Below are 16,707 nucleotides of genomic sequence, written 5' to 3'. Positions count from 1 at the left end.
AATTGAATTATTTTAGCATCCAACTACGACGGCAGCAACTGTGCCATTAACTGTAATTTGGAAATTGTTTTGCATGAACTTGCAATTTAAGACTACAACCGTAAATTGAAACTACAACTAAAACTTAAAATGTAAAAAATTTTCAAAATAAAACTCCACAATAGCTGTTTTTAAGTAACTTTAAATGCCTGAATGAAAAAAGGTTCTTTTACAACTTTAAACTTCTGTATTCATAATCTGACCTCAGCACCAAAAGTATTAAATATTAAGCTAAAGCATTAACCCGTGAGTAGGATTTTCAGGGTATAGCTTATCGGAGCACAGCTGATATTACTTTATGGATTGTTGAATCTATAATCATGCACATTTTGCATGAACAATCCTGAACTGCAAAGTATACATAAAGTAAAAACATTTCATCACTGAAGTTAAACGATCATTTGATTTTTGTGGGAAATTAATGTTGACATATTTTGACACTTGACTGTCATTTGTGTAATTTTCAAGCAAAATATCAAACAATTGACGTGTCCAACTTCTAAAATATGAGAATTTGCTGCTTTTCTGTGTCGTAATCTGAAGAGTTTGGGATTATGGACTAAATAACCTGCATAAATAGCCTGCATTTTAAATGATCTTATTGGGCACATTTTTTTTTTATTATATTCTGCAATTTAAAGAAAAAATAAATAAATCAATAGATAAAGAATATAATCATCGCACCAATCAAAAACAAATGTCCGTTGCAGTCAGAACTGTTGTTGTATAAATAACACACACAGAAATACAGTTATTAGGCATGCAGGACAGCTATAGCCAGATTACACAGACTGAGTGTGATGTGTTGAGCTGCGTTTGAGTTTCCAGGGAGATCAGAACCACACTTATGATTCAGATAAATTGTATGACTCATTCAGCAGATTTACAGCTCTTCACAGGAGCAACATGAGGGTCACCGGCATCTCTGGTGGTGAGTGACAGCAAAACCAGCCACGACCAGGAGATGCAAGAATCTTCCCCAATTTCTTCACTGTTTCCTAAAATCTACACTTTAGAAGCAAACGTCTGCATATATGCAAACATTTAATAGACGATGCAAAACACTGTATGGAGTCTAAGCGGTGGGAAATGGATGCATGGTTAAACATGATCCTATTAAACCACTAAGTCATAAAAAGTGCCTCAGTCATAATCAACAAAAAACACGGTACGCCCACACATCTCCCACACGCCTCTGATACTATATGTTGCTGCAAATCTAGAGATTCTCCTTCCCCACCCTCCAAAAAAAAAAAAAAAAAAAAAAAATCCATCTCGAAAGAGACAAGCAAAAACAAAAACAAAAAAAAAGCAAGTCAGAGTCACACAAAATACTTAGCTGTGTCTGAAAGAGTAACTGTAAACATGTGACAGGCAGCAAGACACACTACCGGCTTCAAAGAGGCGACAGGGTTGAATTCATGATTTCAGGTTCAGACATTCGAATGACAGGCGTTCTTGTTATTTTGTCCACCCTTCGCAAGCTATCTTAATCTCATCTCTTTTTGATAATTAAACATGTAACGGGGTATAATTCAAAATCCACCTAAAAGTAGGCGAATTTGTGTTTTGCATTGTATCTCACACAACGTTTACTTAAGAGGTAGCTGCCGTCTTTGTCCCTCGACTGAAAGACGTATCAATGGATGAAGGTTTCTTCCTGTCCTGCATCTGATGCTTTTTGTTTTTTTTTCCCCTAAACGGGTTGTTGTTTTGTTTACATTTGGATCTCAGATTGTGTGTGAAGCAGGATGCGTTTACAGCCCACACACACACACACACACACACACACACTCTACACCGACCTAAAAAACCTGAACGAGCCAGTTCAGCTGTTGACCAGCATGTAAAACACTCCCATGAATGAGAACAGAGGGCCAAAAAAAAAAAAAGAAAAAAGAGGGAGCTGAGGCAACGCTGCAGAGACAGAAAGCAAAATGTAGATAATGTTTCAGATTTTGTTGTCTTTTGTTGGTTTGTTGCTCTGAACTCTTTTCCCAGGCATCTTTAAGGAATAAATGTTTTCCTATCAGCTTTTACAGGTCGTAGATTCAACCATGTGACACGCGTTATAGAGACATACATGTCACATTTGAGCTTTTTTTCCACGCACATGTATCTAATAGAGTCTCTTGATTTGAAATGTAAGAGAAGGTTGAATAATTTTTTGCCAAATAAGAAAGATTTTATGTCGAGGTTTCACTGACTTCTTTGTTAGAATACACCACTTTAAAATGAATAATTTCCCCCGATTTCTTTTTTTTTTATTTATATGAAAAATTACTTTTATTTTGAGATCTGGCTTTTAGAGGTTAAACTGCATTCAGAGCTCCAGCTCAAAACATCACACACACACACACACACACACACACACACACACACACACACACACACACACACACACACACACACACACACACACACACACACACACACACACACACACACACACACACACACACACACACACACACACACAAGAATCCAGAAAGGACTCCTTTTCCTCGTTTTGTAAAAATGAAGCTTGTTTGGTTCAGGATTTGGACTCCAAACATTCGGCCGAGTAATCCACGAGTTAGCGCAACAAATGTGGTTCCGTCTGTTTAAAACTGAAGTTTATTGGCTCAGACGTTTATTGTTGGTCGTCTCACGTTAAGCTGAGAATTGGCTCTATTTGTGTTAATACATTTCAGAATTGGTGTTTTGTGAATTAAAATTGAGATTAAGTCATAAAATAACATTTTTCTGCGAGTTTTGCGGGTGGTTCATCAGATACAGCACAAATGGCACCTTTGACTGGTTTGTGTAAAACCAGCAGGGGTCAAATGTACCTCATATTGCCTTTTGTCTGAGTTCTATTTGACTCATTTGTCATAATGTTTTGTATTTACAGCTCTCCATGGAACAAATCTCTAGACTAAAGAATGTGAGTGGTTGTTTTCAAGTAGATGAAAGAGTTACCCTGAACACCTCTTTGAGACTAAAGTGATTAAATCCTAACAAAGAAACATCGCACCCTGCAGCCTCACATCTTTAAAATGTGCTGTTTGGAAGCTCTACTTTTGAACACCGAGTCGACAAGTAACACTTTATATATTTTTGGCCTTCATCCATCCTGATCGTCGTGAGCAAAGGCTCCATTTACAAAAGAATCGTACTGATACCTGTTGTGCGGCCGCCTGCACATGCAGGTGAGCCGCCGCAGCTCCTGTTGCCAAGTGTGCCCCCCCCCCTCCTCCTCTCCCACACGCACACACCCCAACCCCACTCCCCACCCTGTCTCCCAGTTCAACATCCCAGTGTGCCCAGTACATCAGTGTCCCAGTGTCAGAGACGTGCTCTGCAACTCAAAGCTCCGGATCTTTTGTCCCTCCAAATCTGCCCATATTGTTGCAGCTCTGTGGGGGCCAAACAGCCTCCTTGTGCCAAAACCAGACAGACTACCCCCTCTACACACACACACACACACACACACACACACACACACACACACACACACACACACACACACACACACACACACACACACACACACACACACACACACACACACACACACACACACATGCCCACCACCATCTTTCTAAATAGTTCATTAAGCTGGGAGCAGCGGTGTGCTGGCAAATAAGAAAGCAGGGGTGAACAAAGACAAAGGAAAACAATCAGAATATATGGGAAACACTGAATTTTCCTTTTGTTTTTAATTGAATATATCATTTTAAATTCAAACCTGATTGCTCTGACGTCTTAAATCATGTAGATTTGGGTCATAAATATTTTTTTGTCAGGGTGGGCGGGCGGGGGGGGGGGGGGGGGGGTCAAACCTTTTGTTTCTCCCATGAGAGCAAGAGCTTCTCACAAAGCCGAAGTTTTTGTTATTTAAAAAAAAAAAAAAAAAAAAAAAAAGTCTTTAATTATCTTTGACTCCCGCTAGAAGAAGCTGGGATCCTCAAACCGCTGCTTCCTTCATGCGCTGCCATTTTGCATTTCCATCTCGCGTGCTCACGTCGCATCAGAGGAGCTGCGAGGCTTTGACAGGCATCTGTGGGTGTGAGAGCTGCGGACGACCAGACTCACCTCGAAGTTAGAAATCTCCTCCAGCATCCTTTAAAAAAAAAAAAAAAAAGAAGAAGAAGAAGAAGAGGAGAAGCGGGGCTTCTCTGCGGCGCTGAGCAGCAAAATCAAAAGGCTTTTGTTGATGCCACAGATAAACGCGGCCCTGTTTAAAAAAAAAAAAAAAAAAAAAAAAAAAATTCTCCCACTCTTTCTAAATGTGACATAAAGCTCCAGCAGGATTCCTGTCGGATGAGCTGCTGGAAATAAAAGAGAAGTCCGCTTTTGTTTTTAGAAATGAAGGGGGGGGGGGAAGGAAAAAAAAAAAGCATCCTGTAAAGCATGCAGTAACAAAAAACATGGCGGATTGAAAAATCTCCCACGCCAGAGTCATTACGCCTGCAATTAGAAAGTCATTTGCATAAATGCTAATGAGTCAGAAATTCATGTCGGCACTGGAGGGAAACGAGGGGATTTTTTTTTTTTCCTTTTTTTTTTTTTTTTTTTTTTTATGTGTGGACTTTGAAGAGGAAGAAGAAGGATTTTCACACGAATGGTAGAGAGGCCTTAGGAGGATTTTATTTTCCCAAATGATTCACATTTGGGGGGGTGGGGGTGGGGGGTGGTGGGTGGGTGGGGGCTAAAAGCGCCCGCAGTCACTTATTAAAGCAGGATGTTTGAATTATCGATTTACAGGCTGTAAGATACACTTAACATCCTTATCATTTTACAGGTTTTTTTTTTTGCATCAACACACACTCATCCTGTTCAAGGCTTCATATACAGACGAGACCAAAATGAGTTCAGGAAGCGGCAGAGCCTCAGTTGAGTTTAGCACCATAAATCATGAGCAGTTAACCATGTCTCACTTTTAAGTTTATTTAAAAAAAAAAAAAAAAAATTAAATTGGGAGATTTTATTTTTGCGTTTTTTTGCAGAAATAGATTTTAAACATTTAAGAAAAGCATACACCCGCCAAAATGGAAGATACCAATGCTTAATTTTATTCTACATAAGAGGTTTGTGGCCATGAAATTTGTATGTTTTTAAAAGCAGAAATGGAAATATTTATAATGATGTTTACCATTACTGTAATAGATAAAGACGATATCAAGCACCATGCTGCTGCAAACACTTGATCAGATGAAGAAAATATGCAGGCCAGATATCTCTTTTGAAAGATGTATTTGTATTTTCATCAATTCAATAATTTGCACACAATCATATGGAGTTTTGAGGATCCTTTTTGGGGAACGCTGGTTTTATTTGTTTAACCTTTTGGCAGCTCTTTCTGAGAAGTCATCTTCTCCCAAAAGCTTAAAAGCTGCAACTAATGTCTTTATTAAAGGTTAATAAATCATTTACTAGTGCTTTAAGGATCAGTTACACATCAGTTGAAAGCCATTAACAGGGTTGCCAAGTTGTGAAAACTCCCTCTGGCTGCTGTTGCATCCTTTCTATTTGCTAACAGTTACAAACGTGGAGGATGAGTTGATACATATGTGAGGGGTTTCACACCAACCAGCCATCAATCTGCAGTTGGAGATGTAGATGAAGAGATTTTGTTTGACATTTTAAAACGTTTATTTATTTATTTTTAATCATATGTAAGTGGTCCATCAAAGTTTTTTTTTTTTTACTGATTTCTCAAAAAGACAAATGTCCTGCTGGAGGATTTAAAAAAAAAAAAAAAAACTGCTGGAGGAATTTTTCAGAATCTGGCAGCCCAATAGATGTTCTTATTGGCAGCTTCTAACTGATCTAAAAGCATTAATTAATTATTCATTAACATCAGTAAAGCTATTTTTTTTAAGCTTTATAAATGCTGACTTATTAGAAAATTGTTAATTTACTGTTTGTCTGTTGACATGTTATATTTAATGGCTAATTTGACATTGGAAATATAAACTACACATTATAACCCTCCCACATATGGACTTTGTTGCACATTGGTTGTATTTAATTGCATACAATTGTAGATATACTTATAATAAAGTGACCAAGGAGGGTTTTTTTTTTTTAAATACAGGTTTGACGTTGTCATGGTGGTCCTGTTGTCTGCATTTCTGTAAGAAAATGACAATCAGATACATTGAGTATGTAGTAAATGCAGTACGTACTGTCTTGCGGATGACTCCTGCTGCTGGTCTGCATGTCACCTCCACCTCCACCTCCACCTGCAGCAGCAGCAGCAGCCCATCAATGTCTGCATGAAGCTGCAGCAGGTCACAGGTTGCAGGTTAAGGTTTTAATTCTCTAGCTTCGTTGTATTTATTCCTGTTTAGGGGATTTCTGTCACTGATGATGAGACGATGCTTAATGCGAAACTAATTGATGCTCTCGCAATGCGGACATGCGCAGTGAAGCTGTGAATCCATATCCAGATAGAGGCCGTGCGCACGCAGAGGGAAGCGTTGAGGGGAGTGTGTGTGTGTGTGTGTGTGTGTGTGTGGAGGAATGACTCGCGGGTTCGTGTGTGCGTTTGTTGGAAATGCAATGTAAAGGAATTGAAATGTTAATAGTTCCTTCATGAAACAGTTTTACATTATTATCTAACGCACCTCCATGCTGGACCTACTGTATTTGTATTAGCTAAATTGGGGGGAAATCATCTCGGAACTGGTTGCCTTACTTCCATCAAGACATGCAAAAATGTTTTTTTTTTTAATTTCTTTCTTCTATTAACAATAATTATAAATGTCCAAAAACAAAAATACTATTTATAACGATAAACTGCAGACGATTGCTGCAGTGAGTCAGCAGGCTGGGAGGAAGAGGAGGAGAGTTGGAGTTGATGTTTTACAATTTCAGCCAAACGTTCACTAAAGATCTGAACGACAGGCTTTTTCACTCCATAAGGAATTTGACAAGACCTACTTCTTTTTTTTTTAATTATTTTACATGACACCACTGAAATCGACTGATTGATTCTAAAGTCTTTTTATAACTTTTTTTTTTTTTTAATTTTTTTTTTTTAGGCCCGCGGGCTTTTTTAAAGATGACTAAGAAAGAGAAACAACCTCCTCGACTCATACTTTTTCTTTCTTAAAGGAAAAAAAAAATCCCAAATCTCGAAACTTTATTTTCCCGTCTTATTAAGATCAAGTTAATGTAAAACATGAGAGGGAAAAGTTATCAGCCCACAGTATCCTCCAGTCCACCGTCACGTTATCTCATCATATTTAAGCTATTTACAACCTCCGTATGCTTGAAAAGCTTGAGAAGACTGATGCATTAAAAGTAGCGATTTAAGGGGCCGTTAATTTACTCCTTGTGTGCAAAGATTAATAGATGATTTAAAGTGTATTTCTAAAGGTTTGTCCCATAATTAAAGGACCCGTTAACGGTTATTTTATTCAGGCGGTTTTCAGGTCAGGAGAAATTGCTTGAGAAAACTTATGGAAACATTGTGAAGGAGTGGTTTTTTTTTAGTTTTTTTTTTTTTAGAACAGTTTCATCTGACTGTACACACAATTCACGAAGCTGCATGAGAAGATATGTAAACTAAAATGTCTTACTTTGCCTGAAGTCTCTGAGAAACACAACCGTGTAACGAAATAAAGCAACCTGTTGGCCTAATTTTATGAAATATTCAGCGGTGGGGAGTTTTGGTTGTCGGGCAGCTCGTTGGAAACCAGAGATAATTAACTATCCAATCAGAGAGGAGCTGATCGATCAGATCAAGTCGCGCTGTCAGAGCAAATAATACATCTTTTTTTCTGCAACAAATGGAGGAACACTTCTACAAAGACAAAAAAAAAAAAAATCTACTGCTTTCATGACCACACACGGTTTCTGCTCTTGTAAATAAACCGAGTATATCTTAAAACGTAACGACATAAATAAAGTCCTGAGAGGAAGATCTGCTTTGGGTCCGTCCACTTCTCAAAGTTTAAACGAAAAATCCCGCAAGTAACCGAGCTGCTTGTCCCCAAATAAAACAGAAGGTTGAATTAAAACCAGCAGCAGCAAAAAAAAAAAAAATCTTACATATTAAAGCATATTTCCTTTCTTTAGTAAAGGAAAAACGGTGTTAAAGCCCAAATTCAAAGAGTTCAAAGAAAAGCCTCAAGCAAATACCTCACTACACGTTACATCGGATATGAAATAGTTCAAATTTTGAAGGGCTAAAGGGCCACAACATTTTTTTTTAAATTTGTGCAGAAATCAACCCACTTCGTTCTCATTCCATCATTTGATCTTTTTCTTTTGATATTTTTTTTTTAATAAATATTCGCTCATATAAGTTGCTAAACAGCCATTTCAGAGGGTTAAATACGAGTAGAGTTTTAAAGAGGCAAGAACTTACACAACAAAACGAAATTAAATGAAATACTTCCAAAGTAACCAGAAAGTCTGGGCCGCCAAGATAAGACGGAAATGTTTCTAAACGAAGTGTTCGTCTCATTAAAACCTCCGGGATGTTTTCACTGTTTAAATCTTGATTAAAATGAAGCCAAAATCGTTGGGTTTTATTTCATTATTTTATTTTATTTTACTTTTTTTTGTATACAAAATTTAAACATCTTCTGTGCACATTTAAAAAAAAAAAATTAAAAAAAATTCAACATATCCATAATCCTTTCAGATAAATCTGATGTCATTCAAATTAACTGTTAAAAGTATATAAACGTTAACAACCGGAGGAAAGAAATGTCTGAGGCGGATTACTGGTCGAGGAAAAAAAAAAAAAAAAGAAATCACACACATACACTCACACACAATTAGACACACACACACACACACACACACACACACACACACACACACACACACACACACACACACACACACACACACACACACACACGCACAAATGCATGGTGCATTTGCATGTTGTATCCCACGGTGGAAATTACAATGGAGAGCAATTAATATGCGCATAAATTAAAAGTGAGAGGGGTTTCTGAATTCCAGGAACAGGCAGTCATCCAAAGAGGAGGAGAGAGGAGAGAAAAGGGGCTCTGTTCACACGGGACAGCGAGAGGAGGAGGAGGAGGAGGAGGAGGACGAGGAGGAGAGGGAGGATGGAGAGATGGAGGAAGAGGATGATGGAGAGGAGAAATGAAAGGAGGAAGAGGAGGAGGTGAAGGAAAAGGAGACAAACGGAGAGGAGGAAAGGATGGAAGTGGATGAAGGAGAATTAGAGACGAGCTGATGATTATAAAAGAGAAAAGGTTCTTTTATGTAACATTTTGTATGTGTCAGGGATGTTTAGTTCTGATGGGTGCGTGTTTTGTATCATTTTGTTCCAAATATAATATTTAACATCATACCTCATGTGAAGAGTGTGTCTGAGCTTTTAAAATGGACGTGTATGAGAAGAGTTAACAGACGGATTATTTAAAGGATGCTAACTGTCACATGAAAGAACGATTTTTTTTTTTTTTTTAAATTCGGAATAATCTCATGAATAATCAGTTTAGAAGAGTACGTTATGGCCGTCCAGTAATATTAAAGATGATGCTGTAGAAACCACCAGCAACTCTCATCCCCTGCATCCGCCTGTCATCGTGTTTTCACATCATTAACTTTCAATGGAAAGACCAGTAATTATACACAGCAGATTACTGGTCATGCTCCAAAACCAGCAACTACAGTAGCTACTGTATGTGACCAGAAGTTCGGATTTGAGCTCCCTTTACTCTTTACCTCCATCTGTAACACAAAATGTGACGGATATGGGGTGATATTCTGCTGCATTCTTGAGTTAGTATCTATGCACTTTATATTTTTTCTGTAATATTGTAATGTCTTTCTTTCATGTAGCCTACAAGCTTTCATTTCTGATGAGTTTTTCTAGATGGACAATTATACATGTATAAATAAAATACATTGTAGATTGTATATTTGCAAAACTTGCAAACAAAGAACTTTAGGTTAAATGAAGGCTGGGCATTAAAGCGCACGACACACACAAGACTATACCTGATGTGCTGTTTTATTTTCACTCATTGATGCTCTTTTGTCACCTTGAGGATGGCTTGTGGTCTGTCATGTTATTAGTATTTGTGTGGTAAACGTTTTGAAATATGTTTGACCCAATGATAGATCCAACAGATCTTTTTCACAGCAGGAAAAACTGGTCAAATTTATAATGTGTAAAAAAAAAAGAAAAAAAAAAAGATTTTATTTATGAGCCATTGTGCTATTATTCATGGAGGGGTCACTGTCAGAGTTTGATGTCCACACTTGATGGAACTGAGGCACCATGAACAAAATTAGTTTTTTTCTCTGTGCTTTTCCTGCAACGGCAGGTTAAACTGTAACTGCTGTGAAAAAAAAAAAAAAAAATCAATAGACATGAAAACATAGTCTATTTAAATGCATTTATGATTTGGAGTCAGTGTGCAGCCATTACTCTTTTCATTAGTATAATATCTTGGCATTTATTCAATAGCGATTTGACATAAGGATCTTTAAAAAAATACAGCTTCAGATACCTTCCTTTGAGCTCTCCCTGATTTCACGAATTCATAAATTCCATACAGAACTGCTTTAACATCTCAGGCCCCCCCGTCCCTGAAGGATTCTTGCTGTTGATGAAACTCTTCATCATTCTCAGTTTCATCAAAAGACCCCTCTGAGTAAAGGGATTTGTTTGGGAACTCCTCAGGGGCCAACACATCTTAAAGAAACCCTTAAAGATGCTTCAATGTAACCTGAGGAAATCTCTAAAATAAAAGGAGTTCAACAAGGAACAAAGCTGCTCTGAGAGTCCTACACACACACTCAACACAATCTCTTGGTTAACCTGTAAAGACAAAGTAACTCAGAGTATCCTTAATGATAAAATCAGCCTTTTAACTGGCACCAACCAGCAGTAACACATGCAGCCAGTCAGAGGCAGTCACTGCTTTGACCTCATAAATTAATATGAAAGGTGCAATAAAATTAAATACAACCAAGAAATGCCAGACATGGGAGTTTATCACCTTTCCATCAATAATCATCTGAATGTGGTTCTGAAATGCAACAACAAAAAAGGCTGCACATATCATATTGTGGCATTTAAAAAAACAAAGGTTTAGCTGGCTGGTCTTACAGAAGTAACACAGGTGCACGCTGCCCCCTACAGGACAGACAGTGGATAGACAATTCAGTCCATTTTTAGATTTATGTCTCCCTCTAGTGGCCGCTTGTTCTTACTACAAACATTTTATTGTAGGAATTGATGAGCTGCAACAACTGAGATAATAAAAGCACTGCTAAAGGTAATCCCACAAAGATGACTAATAGTATTATCAAACTAATACCAATTAACATTGAAATACTTCCACCAGTTGTTCCTACACTTATAATAATCTGTGCTACAATGAGCGCTGCTGTAAGAATCACTTCTTAACAATTATACACACACAACAAACTCTGTCCTTAAACCCTGGATTTAGAAACGGAGGAATTCTCCAAAGAACCCAGATAACAAGAAAAAAATAAAAAATAAAAGAGATACACACACACACACACACACAAGGAAAATGTCAGACCTACCGTTCACAAATACAGAAGAAACAAAACACACACAGAGAAGGAGACAGAGACGAGGACAAAACTGTCACAATTTAGAGCGAGATAGAAGAGGAGAGGTTGAGTCTCCTGAAGGACAAAACTACAGATCCAAAACATCTAGAATGAGACACTTGACGGTCCACCACAGAGGAGCCCGAGAACCACAGACCACCTTGAAACAACCGAAATTAAAGAACAACCCCCCCCCTAAAAACTAAACTAAAACAACCCTCTATGAACCAAACACTCCGTAAAGCAACACAGTTTGTGACTGTATATATTCCACAAAGAATTTATACTGTCACTCAAATGCATTGTGATTGTGACCTGCACCTCGCACATTATACATTTGAGTTGTTGTTGTTGTTGTTGTTGTATTCCTGTTTCCTCAGAAAGAAATCCGGCTTTGTCTGACACACACTCTCAAAAACATGGACGGTGTTGCGGCATAAACATGAAAGACGAGGCTGCGGTTGAATCCACTGTTCAAAAGATTTTATCTGTATTTTTCTTATCAGTTTCATATCATGGGTTCTAATCCCACGTTTTCAGGATCAATACCGAGGTTACCTTTCTGTGTATATTTGGAGTGTGGCGTTCAGTTTTATTCTGCTATTTCTATCTCTTAACATTACACCATTATACATTATGTATTATACCTGATTAATTTGTCTATTCATTATGGACACGGTAATCTTTCCTCAGCATAGAGGCCAGCGGCCCATCTTTGTCTGAAAATTCTGATAGAAATCGTGTTAGAAAACCTCATACTGAAACTTGACAGTAATTGCACTGCTAAGGAGAGAGAGATAGGGAAACAAGTTAATGCCCACCACAGATGCTTGCTTCTCTTTTATTCAGTTATTTGTACAGGTGTGATAATGGGTGACGGGGCTCACTGGGGCTGAATATGTATGAGATTTTTGTGCTTTATGTTACTGCACACCACATCTTTTGCACCTCCTGGAAGAACCTAACAATACCCCAGATTATAACCCCCCTCCCCTCCCCCGTGATCCCACGCTCTAATGTCGTGAAATGGTCCTGAATGTGGTGAGCACTGCAGTTGATGTGACTTGAAACTGACAAACGTATTAGACTACATAGTTAATGGGAAAATATCACTTGATTCATATAAATGGATTATTTAGATTACTAAAGAACATCTGGAGCAGTATTCCATCTCTACACATACAATCTCAGTTTTGAGACCGAAGCTGCCTGTCACAATTATGTCACTTTACGACAAATCAGAAAAGACAGTCCACAGCTTTGCCTGTCTGCCAATAAGCGTTGATTTCAGTTTGATCCCCTCTTCATCTCTCAGCAGGTCTCAGATCTAAATTATCAGTGTCTTGTTGAGAGCGCCGGCATTCGCCGAGGCTGAGATCAGAAAACCCGACCGCTCGGCTCCAACCCTGCACACCCGGGCTCCTCCCGGCCCTCCCTGTTAATCTGCTCTGTAACTCTTCTCTCCTGATTGCCACACTTTAGCCCTAATTGAGGGGGGCAGGCTTGAGGAGCTGTGTGGGCGTTTGTTGGCTCCGTTGCCATGGACACTGAGCGTTGCTAGGTAGCCAGTGGGATGCTGTGGAAGCGGAGTGCAGCGGAGCAACGGGTCACCGTGGAGAGAGGGATGCGCACCCACACACCCCTCAAACACACACACACACACACACACACACACACACACACACACACACACACACACACACACACACACACACACACACACACACACAGACCAACACACAGCACGGGGGTGGGGGGGGGTGATAGAGAAGCAAATAAGCAAGGTAGAGATCGATTTAATGAAAAAAAATACCTTAGTACTAATTGATTGTCTGCTGTGAGCACCAGCAATTATTCAATATTGCAATTTGCACCATTAAAAAAAAGAAATCTAGAAATAGGACTCAGAGGAAAAAAATAGGACTTCATTGGAATAGAAAAAACGTCTTATTTACTATGGCAGTGATGCTGGAGCCCAATGTAATAACATCCAGTAAAAATACCAGCCTGTCACCTAGAATTTAGACCTTTCGCATTTATATAGTGATCAGTAAGAAAACTCCTCCACCCATGTCAATTCAAATATCCAAAAGTGAGATTATTGTCCAGAGAAAGCTAGTCATATTTTTTTTTTCCCATCAAACATACCTCTGCTTTTCTTTACGTTTGTAATGTTTTTATGACTCCAGAAAATGAAGCACAGTCTACTTCTGAGCCGTCTTCACGTGATGTTTCAGTTTAAAATGCGTCTCTTTGAAAAGTTTACACGTGAAACAAGCCAATGTTATCTTAACATTGGGTTGGGTATATTACTGCTTTAGGTATATCCCAGTATGGACCTCAGAAGTCGCCTAACAGCAGCTGGCTGAGTGCATCATTTTGTGGGGTTCGAGACTATTTCAGTATATTCAAATGAATTGTAACTCTCACAACTTCAGAGTGTGAAAACCAATTTAACAGCTGCATTATTTTTATTTATTTATTTATTTATATGTTACAGCAACATGACATTGTCTTCCAATTGTGCACCTCGTGACTATAAATCACATTTGCTTTCCATCTTCTCATCGTTTCTGCTCGTCCACTCTTCACCGTCACGCCCACCTCACCTGCTCCTTCATCTCCACACCTGCAGCCGCTCTGCTCATCAGCCCCGTCAGTATATATACACACACACACACCTCCTCACATCTAGTGCAAGTCACAATAACAAAACACGTGTTCGCACACTTACCTGCGTAATGCGTGAATTTCGACGGGGTAAGTTGTCCGTTGTCCACCGACCGGAAATTACTAATTAAATGCGTCACTCGCGAATTATATCTTATTTCTTTGCTCACTTAAAAAAAAAAAAAAAAAAAAAAAATATATATATATATATATATATATATATATATATATATTTGACGTGTTTTCGTGCTTCAGCGCACATGAAACATTCTGGTGGTTTCTATCCCACGGCTGTATGGCGGTGCACACTTTTGTGTGGACGTGTATAAAACCATTTGTTGCTATCATGCAGCCACTTTAAGAAGTTTGAATGTGGGTGGTGGTCCCGCCCGCTTCCGCTACGTCACCAAGATGGCGACTGCTGAGAGTTAAGAGTGTGCAGACTGTAGGCCTTTATGAAACCACAATGTCCAGCACAACGAGCCTGCGGTGATGAACTCCAACAGCAAATATGCATAGTGTGAAAATATTAAATGTTAATGAAACCACAGTGACTGAAATGAATGTGTAGCGACTGCCTCCACAAGTTCTTCAACAACTAATTTCAATAGCGAGGGAGAGCAAAAGCCAAAAGCTCTTGGGGGTGGGGGGGGATCAAAGGCATATCACATTTTATGGTTCAATAAACAGGGAAAAAAGAAAGACCAAATAAGACTCCTTAAACCTGCAAAGTTGTCATCTGGCAAGCAAGACAAAAGGCACAAAGTAAAGAGAGAAATAAACAAGGAAGGGAGAAGATTAGGCCAGATAGATAACAGACAGATCAGGAAAGGGAAAATGTGAGAAGTGAACCTGGCAAGAGATAAAGGAAGATAAGGAATGACAGAGAGGAAAGTAGATAAGAGGTAAATAGAGAGAAAAGGGATGAGATTGTGGAGATTCAGACTGAGAGTGAGTAACGGGAATAAAAAAATAAATCTTAGTTGAGTTTACACTTGATTTGGCAGAATCTGTAAGCTTCTTTGTTTTGCAGTGACAGAATTACAAATGTGAATACTCCATCTCAGGAGTGGATGAAATCTAGACTTTAGCTACTTGGAGGAGAGGTGCACAAATTCTTAAGAGACAAAAAGGATCTAAAATACATTCCATAATGCCTAAACCTCTAGTCTTTAATCTGCTTAATAGTAATTTTATTATTTTGCAGATATTATTGTTAAAAACATAAAGCATCCATCATTTTGCAAGAATAAGCACAAGCTTGTCGAATACTGTCGCATCCAAAACAAAGAAAGTTTGCGCCAAACCTGGCCAAAGGGGCCCCAAATTCAGCAGCTGTAATTTAGAGGGTATAAAGGTGACAAAATTCTTGAATAATCTACAAAGTCCTCTTTTAAATCCCTTTTCTTGAATCCTCACTGTTCTCCAAACTTGTGTGTCCTTAGCTGACGTTTTACTAATTTCCTTTCTTTAGTTAGCCGCTCTAACAAGGTCACGAACTTAAGTCACAGCAATATCGTCACGGCAGAGTGACCCTTTGACCTTTCTTGGTGATTGTGATTTTAATACGTGAAAAAAATACCATGAAATTTGATGAAGATAGCCGTTTCCTCCTAAAGATGAACTGTAATAACTTTAATGATCCCTTAATGCCCCTTGTGCTGTTATCAAGTCCAAATTTTAATTTAGCATTTTGACTTTTTCCACCAATCTCAGCTGACACGTACGCCTCATGACGGTGAGGATCTTTTTTTTCATTTTTCAATACGGTTATCTGTTATGGCATCAGAATTATGGTTTCACATAGTCTTCTTTTATAAATGTAAACTCATTCTGCTGTTACACTCACTGTGAATCTACGCGTAGCATTAGTAAAATGGTTGAAATGAACATCTAAAAATGAAATCGTAAGACAGGAAATAGAAGAAGAGCGTTGTGTCTGATGTAATATGATGGTGGCTGCAAAAAAAAAAAGATGAACATAAGACTTTAGAATTTAATAGTATATAAGCACGGTTAAGCCTTAATGTAAGTTGTGGGTTATGTTCAGTAATGAAGTGTATTTTTACCACACTGCTGCCATGAAGGGCATCAAATGTGGATTATTACATCCCTAAAACCAGCCCCCTTTAAATGTACTATTTCATCCTGTTGGAGTAACTTTAGGAAAAGACAATAGTGTCAGTAAATTACTGATAGCTACTATCCGTACCTGTTTTTAAAGATTTACATCATCAGCGGGAACCAATGGGCTTCGATTGGAGAACCATACTGTTCAGGGTACATTAGAAAGTGGACTAATACATTGTTTGTTTTGGTCTTTTCATTATTATTCACAATAAGAAAAATTATAATAGGTCTTAAAAAGATAATGATAAAGAGGGCATGCAAAGATTACACAAACTGACCTGTGCTGATTCCAAT

The sequence above is a fragment of the Brachyistius frenatus genome, unplaced genomic scaffold (assembly GCF_029030835.1).
Source record: "Brachyistius frenatus isolate BFR_SWC_R1_liver_20210118 unplaced genomic scaffold, ASM2903083v1 Contig_227, whole genome shotgun sequence".
Taxonomy (NCBI): Eukaryota; Metazoa; Chordata; class Actinopteri; family Embiotocidae; genus Brachyistius; species Brachyistius frenatus.
The sequence above is the reverse complement of the archived record's forward strand: the minus strand, read 5'-3'. Positions refer to the sequence as shown.